General features: G+C 37.6%; 1 long non-coding RNA gene across 1 annotated transcript in view; it reads left to right on the top strand.

Moving 5' to 3' along the window:
* Positions 1-13,099, top strand: part of LOC122175214 — a 185,832-nt gene that overhangs the window by 70,063 nt on the left and 102,670 nt on the right. Inside the window, exon 3 of the long non-coding RNA XR_006177347.1 lies at positions 2,951-3,070. This is a non-coding gene — a long non-coding RNA (uncharacterized LOC122175214). The remainder of the gene's footprint in view (positions 1-2,950; positions 3,071-13,099) is intronic.

The raw sequence follows: 13,099 nt of genomic DNA on the forward strand, positions 1-13,099 counted from the left end.
AACATTGATTTACCAGCTGATGTTAGCTGCTTCTTCTATCATGTTAGCTTTGCCTTAAAAAAAAAAAACAACAGGAAGAATCAGATCCTGGACCAACAGCAGTAATAAACACTGCCTTTTACTTCTATCGGGGGCAAAAATTAGGGTCAAGACATTGAATTGTAATTTTCTTGCTGTAACATGCAACTACGCATGAAGGCTTGATTAACTCTATAAACTGACCCTTCACTGATTCCAGGAAGGTCCCTCTTAATGCCTGTTGGAGCTGCTGAAAATCTTGAAAAAGCAAACAAAAAGGCCTTTGAGATGTGTCCAGTCATCTATGAATGGGACCTAGAAATTTCCAGGTCATGTTTTAGTCAGTATTTGTGCTCTTATATGCAGTGGATGAGAGTGAATCCTTCTCTGACATCCTGGAGCAGACAAATCCATTGCCTACAGCGTATGTCTCAGACTTTACTTAGAGCTCAATCAGGTAAATTTACTTTCAGTTCTTGCAATTTTATAAAGCTGATCCAGTGACATAAATACTTCCTGAACTTGTTAATTGAACACTCTGTTACCACCATGTTACCATGCATCAGCCAAGCAGAGCTGACTTTTGACTTCACCAAAGTCAGTTTTAACTGTTCTGCTTAGTTGGTACTTAGTTGTTGTTTTCCCCATTCTTCCTGAAAGAGCAGCTAAGCCAATTCTAACCACTTTGGATTTGATGTGAGCTCCAAGCAGACATGGGCAATTACTACAGCACACTTGACACAAAGTAATGTTTGCAGCACAGTAAGCTGGCCAGTTTTCTGGAGTTTTTCCTGTCACAAGGACTGTTCTAGGTCTTAGTGCTCACTGAGCAATGAGTAGCTTGGAAGGCAAAAAAATCCCCATTTGTGTTAAGCAGTGGCTGACTGCTGCTTCAGTCTCAAAATTGCACGAGGTTTATAAATGTGAGTGTGATCAGTGGAATGTATAATCCAGTCTCAGCCAAATCAATCTCTTAATTCTTCTCCTACAGTTGTTTTTTTTTTTTACAGAATTGTTCTGGATAATTTTATGTTATATTAAAATACCCTGTTAATTAATTTTTAATGCACTTAAATGTAACCTCTGTGATTTCATTAACGGTGTGCTCTTCTTTATATCATGAGAGCACACTTGATCTACCCTCCCTGTATACTTCATTGTCTTGGGTTCTTCTGGCATATCCTAAATTAGTTAATCACCAATGTGAACTGTCAGTCTGTTTAATTTTTGTTCTTATGAAAATCTCTAATTCCCTAGCAGTGCTCATTGTCTTCCTCTTAGACCCCTGCTGTTTCAGCTTTAATGTTTTTGAAAGAGTGCTTTTGATTTATATAAGGTCATTATAATTACGTATTTTCTGTTCTCCAGCATTTGTCTGTATTCTGAATAGCTTTGCCCATTTATCATTGTGTAAGATTCTGTTGTATTCATACAGTGCTGCAAGAAAACAATTTTTCTTCAGTTTTGCATGGCAGTGTGTGTAGATCAGAATGCTGTCATAACATCGGTGATTGGAAACTTGAGACTAAATCAAAGAGACTAAATATAGAAGTCGTAGTCATTTCATATGTTATTTCACTGACAGTAATGGAAGCTGAACCAAGCTTTTTAATGGAATTATTAGTAAGGAAAACGTGGTTCATGCAAGCTGCCTTGTTGAATTCATGTTGTCTTGATTTACAAGACATAGCTCCAGCCATTTAGATGGATACTTTAAAATATTCTGAAGTATTGACAATGTTCTGAAAAAGTTCTCTATGCTAATATAAACCTGTGAAAATACTGAAACAATCACTGAATTAAAAGATTCCTTTGTTTTTATATCAGAGAGTAAATAATAATGAGTAAGAGGATGAGTAGAACTTACAGTAAAATGTTTTTTCTTTTGCAGTCTGTAAGTGTGTGATTCAGGCCAGAATACTATTACTATTTGAAGATTCATGAACTTAAGAAAGTCATGGACCACATGATATTATATGATAAAATCAGTTTAAATGATCTAAATTCTGAATATGTTAGAATTATGACGTTCTAGTGCCAGTCTTACAAAAGAAATGAAACAACTGTCCACTGTACTGGGCAAAGTTGGAGAAGGCAGTACGTTGTTATAACATGTAAATATGTTACGTGTTAAATGTGCAAAAAAAAAAAAAATTATACTGTTGGATACTTCTTTTTTGATTACTGGCTAAATTAAAAACTTTTTATAAAAAGTCAGTAGATGAATATTTAGAATCAGTTTTCTCCACTTAAAGAATGAGTGATGTGGTACACAAATGAGCTGGTGCCCTATGCATGCATCAAGGCCATATAATACTGTTGCAATTTTTACTTGACAGCTAAGAGAGAAACTCATTGCAATTCTGCATTGTTGCCTGATATTTCACATGATATTTCAGAACATTGCTTGTGATCCCCAAATGATGCATTTCCAGTCCTCTGGGAGGAGTATGCCCTCCCAAATGAAGATCAGCTATGAAGCTTCTGTGTCACAGCCCAACCTGCAATACTGTGTGTGTTTGTGTGTCTGCAGTTAGACACTAAGCTGCAAATTATCAGCCTCCTTTCATAGTATTTATGGCAGCTACAACAGCACTGGGAAGTGAGATGCCTTCAGCATGAACACCAGGATCACTGTGGTGGGATAACAGATTATGGCGCCAAACCGTTTTGCTGAATGCCCACTCAGCTCTGGGATCCAGGTTTCCTTCTACCCCAGTGGCTTTGTCTGCAATTGCAAATGCTATTAGAGGTTATACTCCAGTGACTTTAGAGAAAATGACCCTTTCTTGAAGTTTACTTATTCCAAAACTCTGTTTTCTCCTTCTTGTTACCTATTTCTATCCTTCCCTGACAACACGTACATATATTTTTGACATTTTTCTTCATTTCCTCCTAGATACTAATGCTAACTCCTGTTTTTCTCTTGCAGCTTTTTCTGTACTCATTCCACAGCTGAATCTCTTGAGCCGAGAAAGAACATGTATCTGTGCCCCTTACAACATGGCCTTGGGCAGTAGAATGCATCCCATATGGAACTTTATGACTTCAGGTAAGAAAGAAGTAATTAAAGCAGATGAATTTTAAGAGAACTGCTTATATGCAAATATATTAGTGGAAGTCTGATTCAGATGTCTGTGGGCTAAATTATGAAAAAAGTATTGCTCATTTAAAAATTCATTATAAAGAACATAAAATGAATTTCAAAATATGTTATGAAATAAGAACTCGTGAAACCCCCAACTACTTTAAAGCAGTCTGAAGTACAACACAGTGTATTTTTTCTTTCTATTATTATTTCGAATTTTAATTATTTATTGATGTGGTGTTATTTTTTCCATCTTCAGCTGCTTTTAGTAACTTCAGCTTTTACACCATCTCTTTTAATGGTGTTTTTTTTTTTTTTAATGTTAAAACTCAGAGGGTATTTCCAATTTCATTTACCGCACGTTCCTACTGGATTGGTAATGGATGCCATGTTTTGACTATTTTAGTAGAGAGATTACTTTTGCAATTCCCTATCTTGATCAAACAGTACAGATTGGGTATTATTAAAATCCAGAATGAATATTTCACTATAATGTGGGCTCACTATTAAAATAAAAACATGAATATGCTATAAAAGTCTTGATGTATAATTCTTACCATAAATTATTGCTTGCATCAGAAACAGTGTTGCCAGCAGGAACAGGGCAGTGATTGTCCCCCTGTACTCAGCTCTGGTGAGGCCGCACCTCGAGTGCTGTGTCCAGTTTTAGGCCCCTCATTGCAAGAAAGACATTGAGGCCCTGGAATGTGTTCAAAGAAGGGCAACAAAGCTGGTGAGGGGTCTGGAGCACAAGCCATATGAGGAGAGGCTGAAGGAGCTGGGGTTGTTCAGCCTGGAGAAGAGGCGGCTCAGGGGAGACCTCATTGCTCTCTGTAACTGCCTGAAGGGAGGTTGTAGTGAACTAGGGGTTGGCCTCTTCTCTTGTGTAACTGGTGATAGGACTAGAGGGAATGGCTTCAATCTGCACCAGGGAAGATTTAGACTGGATGTTAGGAAATACTACTTCTCTGAAAGAGTGGTCAGGCACTGGAATGGACTGCCCAGGGAGGTGGTGGAGTCACCAACCTTGGAGGTGTTCAAGGAATGTTTGGACGTTGGGTTGAGGGATATGGTTTAGTGAGAGCTATTGGTGATATGTGATATGGGTGATCTTGTAGGTCTTTTCCAACCTTGGTGTTTCTGTGATTCTGTTGTTGTGTAGGCATGGAATGTACAAATTGTGTTATTATGCAAGATATGTTATTGTCAAATTAGTTCTTGTTCTGAGCAGATCATGCTATCCTTGCTCATTTGTCTTGTCATTTTCTAGAGATGGGAATACGTATCTTTCTTGGTATCTCTTTCTTTGTATGTACACACACATATATATTTGTACTTTTACCTGCTTTAGTTAAATCTTCAGCATTTTGTTTTTATTATATTCAGATCTGCTTCTCAGCTTTGCCTGAAGTTGTATCTGTAGAATAGCTGTAGATCTCTTTCCTCCATGGGTGTCAGTCAGAAGACTCCCTGGTACTGAGGAACTCCCAGCTAAGATGTGATTAGCAGATATTTTGCAAAATGCATTTATTTCTTTCACTGTTCTGTTTAAAACTTTCTTTTTGGTAACATCATGAAACCATATGCTTTTTGGGGCAAAGACTGCATCAGGGAGGGAGGTCTCTAATTAGAATTGGAGAAAACACTGGGATACGGTTAAGCACTAAAAACCTGAAACTTAAGAAAAACTGTGTGAAATACATGTTGATGCCATTAAAACAGAATGTGGAATACTGGTGGACTTATCATGTGGAAATGTTCTCTAGGAAGCTGGAAAAGGATAGAAATGGTGGTTAACAACTTCAGGGGACAACACTTGAGAGTTTTTACTGCTGACGAAGACCATCCTTGATGGCTTTTTTCAATTATAAAGCAGAAAACAAAATCTTACCTGGTTACTTTCTGGGATGAATCAGTCCGGTGGGAGTGATGGGTTAACTCAATGGGTATCAAGGAAAGTACACCAATTAGCTTAGACATTACAGATTAGTCTCTGAAATAATTCTAACAATTTTGATATGATTTGGTGCATAGACTGTATCAGTTATTCAAGAATTGCGAACTTCATTGAGATTTGTTGGGTGACAAATCTCTTGGTCTTCTGTTGTTCCAGACTTAGCTTGTCAATAAGTAGTGGATGGTGACAAATGTCATAATATTTCAAGATCCTTTCTAAAGAATGGTGGATGTAACTTGTTAGAGGAGATATTATACCTTGCTAAACAGCCACTAGAGTTCAAAAGATAATACATTTTTTTTCTGTAAATTTCTAAAGAAAGCACTAAATGTAAGCATGTTTATCAGTTTAATCTGAGGAAGAAATAGACTAACAGAGTCCTGAAAGTTAAAGGACTGGTTTATGTTGTCTTCAAGGTCATTCTCCAAATCTGCTGACATTGTTAAATTAACTTCTGCTGTTACAAAACCAAAATTATACTGAATAGTATCCAAGTAAACTACAGCCAATATTTTTCCACTGTTGACGTGTCACAGCTATTCAGCTGTGTATTGATACAAAGATTTTTAGAGCTGCGTTAGGTGAATTGATGGTCACGTGTGCTGAGAATGGTGGCTAAAATGCCTCATTCTGTGCATTTCAGCTCAGTTTAACTCTGTAGCCCTACCAGAATTAAGTAGCCTCTTTGCTATAAGGCATCTTGCACTTAATTCATGTTCCATCACATGCATCTCAGAAAAATCATTCTGCTTTGTAGAGGAGTTGGATGTTTTACAGTGACTTACTTTTCTGCATTCTTTCCTCGTCTACATACTTACACAAATACTGTTTGAATTAGGCTGTTAAAACTTTATGCATAAATCTTAATACTGTATGCTGCTCTCTTGCACAAGCTCAAAGTGAGTTGCCTTCCCAGTGACATTGCTGAAGTAGGAACGTATGAGGACTGCTCCAAAAGTATGACCTCTGCTTTTATTATGTTGGCCTGTGACATCACACGTAGATGTTGGTGGTATGGCAGTAAGGGTTGAACCTTCCTGCCGATACTCCATTACATTTTGTTGCCATATGACAGATGACAAAAGAGGGGCAGTCTGGCAGATGGTGTCTGACGTGCAGATATATATGAATCAAAGGTGGAATTGAATCTCTCCATGTGAAAACAAATGGCACCCATTGACATTAATTGATACCTATTGAACACTGAATGTTTAGGGAGACCAGCCAATGAATGTGAGCATGGTGAGATGATGGGTGGTACATTTCAACAGTGGTGACATCAGCAGTGGGTCATTTCCATTTGAGCATGGCATGCAGGTTTTTTTCATGAATGGTGAAAATATATAGCTAATGATGGTGACTATGTTGAAAAACGGAGTTTTATGGCTGAGAATTTGCTCTATCAAATAGCGCTATTGTGCTCTTTGTGTCTTGGGCATTGCAAGCACCAAAACAGCTGTTCTTGAGGCTGACTGTTTACTAGTTCAAAATTCTAGGTTTGCTACCCAAACAAATGGTTGAATCTACAGACACCTGGAGCTACAAAAGTCTGAGAACATTAAAGCTATGTGTGCATGCACGTACATCTGCATCTCGGTATGTCTATGTCTGTAACGTGTGTTTTGTTCTTATTGCTCTCAAGTAGAAGTGCTGTAAAATTTTTAAGCAGCTGCCCTTTCCGATAGGTGCTACCTTGGGACTCATTCCATTGTTCATTGAAAGTCAATGACAAAGATCCCATTACCTTTACTCTTGCAGGATCGGGGCTTTAAATGAAATGACCAATCCTGCTGTGCTTTTCCTCATGAATATTCACTTGAACGGTACCATGGTATTACTTTTGGCTTCACTGACTTGTTTCTGCAATAGCTCTTCGTAAATGTTTTTATCAGTATTTGGTCAGGACCAGTGGATGTCGGTGGAAACATAAGTTTAGCAAACATTAGAACAAAATTCTTAACAAATAATTCTAATTAATAAGCAGAGGTAATCGTACAAGGAATCTGATGCAGAGATGTTACGCAGCAAATTAAAATCCAGAGACAGATCATGTGATTCTTGGGTTCAGAAATGTTCAGAAAAGTCTGGCGTTTGAACCCCAGATGCTTCTAAATAATGAATGGCTGACATGCAGGCCACAGACCAGGAATTATTTGCCAAGTATGTAGGGGTATGAGGAATTTAGTCAGGCTGTTTGCTTACTTGTGCCATCCTGTCCTTCACAACAATCAGAAAATAGTATCAAATTTTCTAAAAGACAAAACTTTACTTGCTAATTGTGGATGTTTGTCTTTAGGGTGTAGTCTTTGTCCATGGAAGTTACACAGAGTTACTCTGTGTCTTAGTAGAAACTGCTACTTTTCATTCGTTTTGATGTTACCCTTTTTACAAGAGTGAAATTTATTCAGACTGAAGTGCCTCTACAAGAATTCTACGTATGTCACACACATTATGTTATTTCAGGAGGGAATAGGAAAGGAAATACTCTGCAGAATTGCTGCAGAAAACAATTTTTGTTCCTTGCATTATTGCTTTATCTCTTCTACTTCATTATGGCAGTAGAACTGAATGCAAATGAGAAAAATGGACCAATCCCAGATACCCATTTTGTGGGATTTAACTTAGGAATTGAATATCCAGCTTGAATTTTTTTCTAGGCAATTTGCAAGTCAGATTATGTGAAAAATCCAGACAGTGTACATTTTTATCCTGGGCATAGGAGCGTTTCAGCTTTCTCTCATCATTGTTTTATGAAGAAAGTGGCGATAAAAGGCCTCTCACTTCAGGACTGTGGATGTAACATTATCTGCCTCCTCCATGCCTCTGTCTCTCTAGGTTCTAGCAGAGTGATTTAGAAGTCCAGGGGTATCTCGGTTCTTCCGATAACATGGGCTTTCTTTTGTTTTTCATCTCTTACATCTTTTCCTTGTGGAATCCGACCTACAAATATGTTCACAGATGAGGGGCACCTTTTGAATTCCTTGACAATATATGTAACTTTCATAATTAAGAAAATAATGCTTAATTTTAGGATAACCTTTTCTTGCCCCACATTGCTAACATATTACTCTTTTATACAAAGCAGTAAAATCTTCTGTTAGAAATTATTCTATACAGTGATTTTTTATTTTATTTTATTTTTTTTTTTTTCACAGTGATTGTGTTTGTGAGAGTGCACATACAGCTCTTTTATCTGATGGGATCATTTTTCAGCTCTGGGGCTGGATGAATTTTTATTTGAGTCTTCTCTTCTATTGAGCTGGGAAAGTTGGGAGGAAGGCATTTGCATTTTAAGTAACTTTCACCAGTAAGGTTGATAGAGCAATGAGCTCTAAAAGTGTAGGAAGGAGACAATCTTCATTTTGTCTTATGTCTTCTCCATCAGATGTGTTATTACCCATCGTTCCTCTTTCTCTGTACTTACAACCCTTTTGGGAACATCTTTCTGGGATGTGATAAGCCATGCTTTCTCATCTGCTATTAGACACTAGGGCTGTTCCCAATATCCACAGCTCTGATCTTAATTCGCCATACTCTCATTTGTTTTCTGAGTTTTGATGCAGTAACTTTTTCTTCCAGGATTAACACTTGATCGACACCCATAAATTCTGTTAACTTTTAACACACTCTCATGCCAATAATTCCTGCCCTTACTTTGTTACCCTCTCAGGATGGCCTTCCCCCCACCCCCAACAGTTGCCTGAAAGAGCCATGCTGGTTGTATGTGAATGCCATCTGAAAGCAGGGAATCATAAGGTATCCTGCATCGTTGGCTTATTCAATCCAGAGCACCTACAAGAAATGAGTCATCCTAGCATGAAGAACAAGTGTGTTATTTAAATGTTGTCTTGCATAGTCACCAAATGGTGAAAAGTATCCTGTTTTTTATTAACAGATTTAGGTTTAGTTATAAGTGACAGGAACCTGTGCTTGGAACAAGTCTTGCTAAATGCTCTGGGGGAAGAAGTCTCTTAAATTGCATCCTGTTTTGGGTTCTTTGTGACGTAGTATGCTTAGGTCTTATGGCAATTTAGTAGTGGTACATTAAATTTGCTTATAATCCATTGAGGAAAGCCATAGCCAAATTGCTAATATAATACTGAAAGCAGATTATTTTACTCTTTGAATCTATTCATTCAGTGCTAGAGAAGAAGTCCGTCTTTGGTTATTAAAGACGAATGTCAGCAGGAGTCAGTGGAAATAATTCCATTGACTTCAGTTGGATTAGTATCAGTTTCAGATGAAGTAATTATAGGAAATGACTGTGTATGTACTGCTGCTGAAATGCAAACTGAAAGAAATACCAAGCTCGGTTCATTTTGGTCAGAGACAGGCAAGTTAGATACCTTCCACAAACTAATTGAGTCTTTTTTAACGCATTCATAAAATGTTTCATGCTTGCAATGTTACTAAAATTAATGTTACTTTGAAGATGAGCTGTGCTGAGTCAGAACTTTGCAAGTGTCTTTAGATCACACGGCTTTGATGTCACACAGAAAACAAATCCATTACTGTATTGTAGGTATTTATTCATATAATAATTTGCAGAAATGTTATAGCATTATGGGAAATAGGATGTAATGGTAGAATAGCTGCCTACTTAATTTTAGACTGAGGTGGCTTGGAGAGAGGAAGTCATTAGAAGTCTTGCAGAACAAGTAGTCACATTTTTTTTTCCCCTCCAGCAATAATTCAGTGATTACATAGCTGTTAATAAATCTTGCAGAACATTTCTCTGTTTGGATTTTAAGTAGTAGAATTCCAGCTTAAGTAGATGCCTAGAGTTGTACCATTTATTACAAGGAGAGCATCAGGCTACATCTGTGATTATTTCACGTGCACAACTCAATTAAAAAAATAAGGAGAATAAGGCTTTAATATTGTTTTGGGAGGATTATGGCAAGACTTCATTAAGAATGCAGATTTCTTCAGGCTGAGTTCTGCACTTAAGCGAGGTTTGATCAATAATACAGCTCTGCTTAGGCTTGATTGATTCAGCCTGTTATGTGCTCAAGGAATGGATGAACAAAATGTTCCCTGGAATAAGAAATGGGTGCTCCTTCAATATAAATGGTTGTTCCTTCTCCTTGGGGCTAAGCCCCACCATGCTTATTCATATTATGGTTTATTATCCTTCTGTATGTTATGTAGTCTTATAGGACAGGCTCTGTTTTTTACATCATCCCAGTGATCATTTACCTCATGTCATCTCTGTTTCTCTGTATTGCATAGGAGAAATCTAAATGACACCTTAGATTTTTTAGTGAGTTTTCCTGTGTATCATAGCCAATGGTCTGATCCTTGTGCACCAAATCTCACCAAGAAAATTTTGCAGTGTTTATGCACAACAAAGCTCCCAAAGGCTGTGCAGGTGATGTCGCAAGCCCATCCTTGTTACTGGTGTCTGTACCAGATTAAGTGTTCTAAGATTAACTTCTGTATGAAAATGAATTCAACTATGCAAGTTGCCCGGCTTAGCATGATTAAGTAAACATAGTACAAGAAAAAAAGACACTTTTGAAAGACTTCTGAAGACATAAATAAATTAGTAGGAGTGCCCTGAAGATGATACACATGTTATGTAATATTACTGTTACATTAGTCTGTAAACTATTAGTCTGTTAAGCTCGGTTTTCTGATGTAGGCACTAGTCCTTTTGTCAAGATTCACAGAAAAAATGTTTTTTTTGTGAAAAAACAGTAACTGACCAAAGTTAAATCATTTCCAGTGAAGAGCTTTCACTGATTTCTACTTTAAGAGTATTTTATGATTATAAACAAACCACTGAAAACCAAAGAAATGCAGCTTGCACACTGAATTTAAGACTCTTTGTTTTACCATTCTGGGTATTTCTGCTCTTTCTCCTTTTCCTTTCCTTTGAATGACTTTTTTTTTTTTTTTTTTTTTAAGATTTAATTTCACAATATATTACGTGCATTCAGCAATGCATGAAGTATTTCAAAGGTTTCTGAACACATTTTGGACTTCAATGAACTAGTTACTTTTTTGCCAATGCATGCTTCTGTGTTCTTGCTGCTATATAACTATCTCTAGTGACTAATTCATTCAGATGATTTTGGTTTTAGCTTTAAAATACTTGTATTTATTAGAAAACTGCATTGCAATGGAAATGGGTGGTGGTGAAGTTAAATTCTTTTTAGCCTATTCTATGTTGAAAATATCAACTCCATGAATCAGCATATCTGCTTAAGTGGGTTTTGTTTCAAATAATAAAGAAATGATTAAGTGGAAAATGTTTCACCAGAGCAGACCACTGATGAACCAGTAGCCATGTTTATAAGAGAATATTCTCAGAAACTGTCCAAACCAAGACTAAATTAAGCATGAAAACGATGTGTTTCACAAAGCAAAACTGGGACTAATTTGACTTCTCCTGGATTTCTGTCTGGATAGAATTCTGTGTGTTAGGAAGAGAATATACTGCTTTTACTTTTTGTACATCTTAACTGGAGAAATACCTTTTGCTTTTTTCCAAAAATGCCTTGGCCTGTTTGGCACAGCAGGTATGACTGCTGATTGGCTGGCGCTTCTCTGACAGTGGAGAAAATTCAGTCAATTCCCAAGTGCAAACAGACATCTATTTTCACTGCTTACAACAAAACAAATCACTGCTGGCTGTAGCAGAATGGCACCGAGCCTCAGGCAGGCACAAACAGGCTTACTTCAATACCTTTGTGGAGGGGGTGAAAAAAGAACACATTCTATTAGAAAAGTGAATTTGCTTTCTAAACATTTTTAAGGTATCACCTTGTAGAAAATTTCTGCTGTCTATGGGTAAGGCTGCATTTGGTATGTGCTGGAGATACTCCACCGCTATAGAACTTTAATTTTATTTTGTATGGTTCAAAGTTCTGGTTAAAGTCAAAAGTTACTTTGTCAATGTTATAAGCCAATGGCATTGTCTGTCACCTTGTTCCTACCAGTTTATATCTCCTGTGCACATTTTATCATGTTCCAAAGTTATTCTTTAGTAACTTTATTGTCGGTGTACTTTTTTCAATCTCAAATTTCAGCTACAGATCATCAGTTAGATTTCTTTCTAAATTAAATTATAATTTAGGAAGCTTTTACATTTTTTAATGTTTTTAAGAAGACATTTTTTAGAAGGTGTATGCCATATTAATGAAAATATCTGCCTCAATATGGTAAGCAATTGCAAAAGTCAAAGTTCAACATATGTGTCAGCACAGATTGACAGCTTCAAAGATCCTGCTATGCTGCTCAGTCTGTGCCCCTGGCATTCACAGTGCCAGTCTGTGTGCACACAAGCACTAAGCCACTCAGCACGTGCTGCCTTCTCCTTCCTCTGGGGCCTTTCTAGATGGCACAGATGCCACCCCCATGGAGTAAATCAAGCTCATCCTGTAATTGCTGTCCCCAGCTGCTCTTGTGTATGTCTTACATGCTGTCAGCAACACTCGTGCTGGTGATCAAGCTGAGCAGATTTGAACATGGCAAGTCTGATTTGAAGGTAGAATGGCCTGGAGCCCTAGCAAGGACAGAGAAAGAATATGTGGGGTAACACTGACCCTCAGTTCTAGTGTCACCAAGAGAGAAGAAACAGTAACTTGCTTGCCAAGTATGGGACTTTGAACTGAGGTTATGGGAGTGTCAGGCAAGGAAGCAGATTTCTGGTGCATTCAAGGACTTCGGGGTTGAATTAGCAGTAAGGCCATGTTTTATGTCAAAAACTAGGAGCTGATGACATGTAGCAGGAACACACACAACTGAGAGGGAACTTCATTAAGAATGTGTAAAGTCTAAAGATTAAATTAAATAGATGTAAGCTGATATGAGCTTGAGAGAGAGACTGTGACGTAAACTTACCAAAGAAAACAACTTGGAACAGAAGCCAGAAAGGAGGACATGAGGATGTCTTTCAGGAGGCATGGGGACAGGCAGCCTTCCTCTTCCTGTACTCTCAGCAGTATCTGCAGCTCACCTGTTGGGCAGTTGCCCTGAAATTTCTCTAGGAGGAGGCCAAAGAAGTTCACAGAATCACACAGAGTCACAGA

The sequence above is a fragment of the Lagopus leucura genome, unplaced genomic scaffold (assembly GCF_019238085.1).
Source record: "Lagopus leucura isolate 7727_CA_CO unplaced genomic scaffold, USGS_WTPT01 Super-Scaffold_739, whole genome shotgun sequence".
Taxonomy (NCBI): Eukaryota; Metazoa; Chordata; class Aves; order Galliformes; family Phasianidae; genus Lagopus; species Lagopus leucura.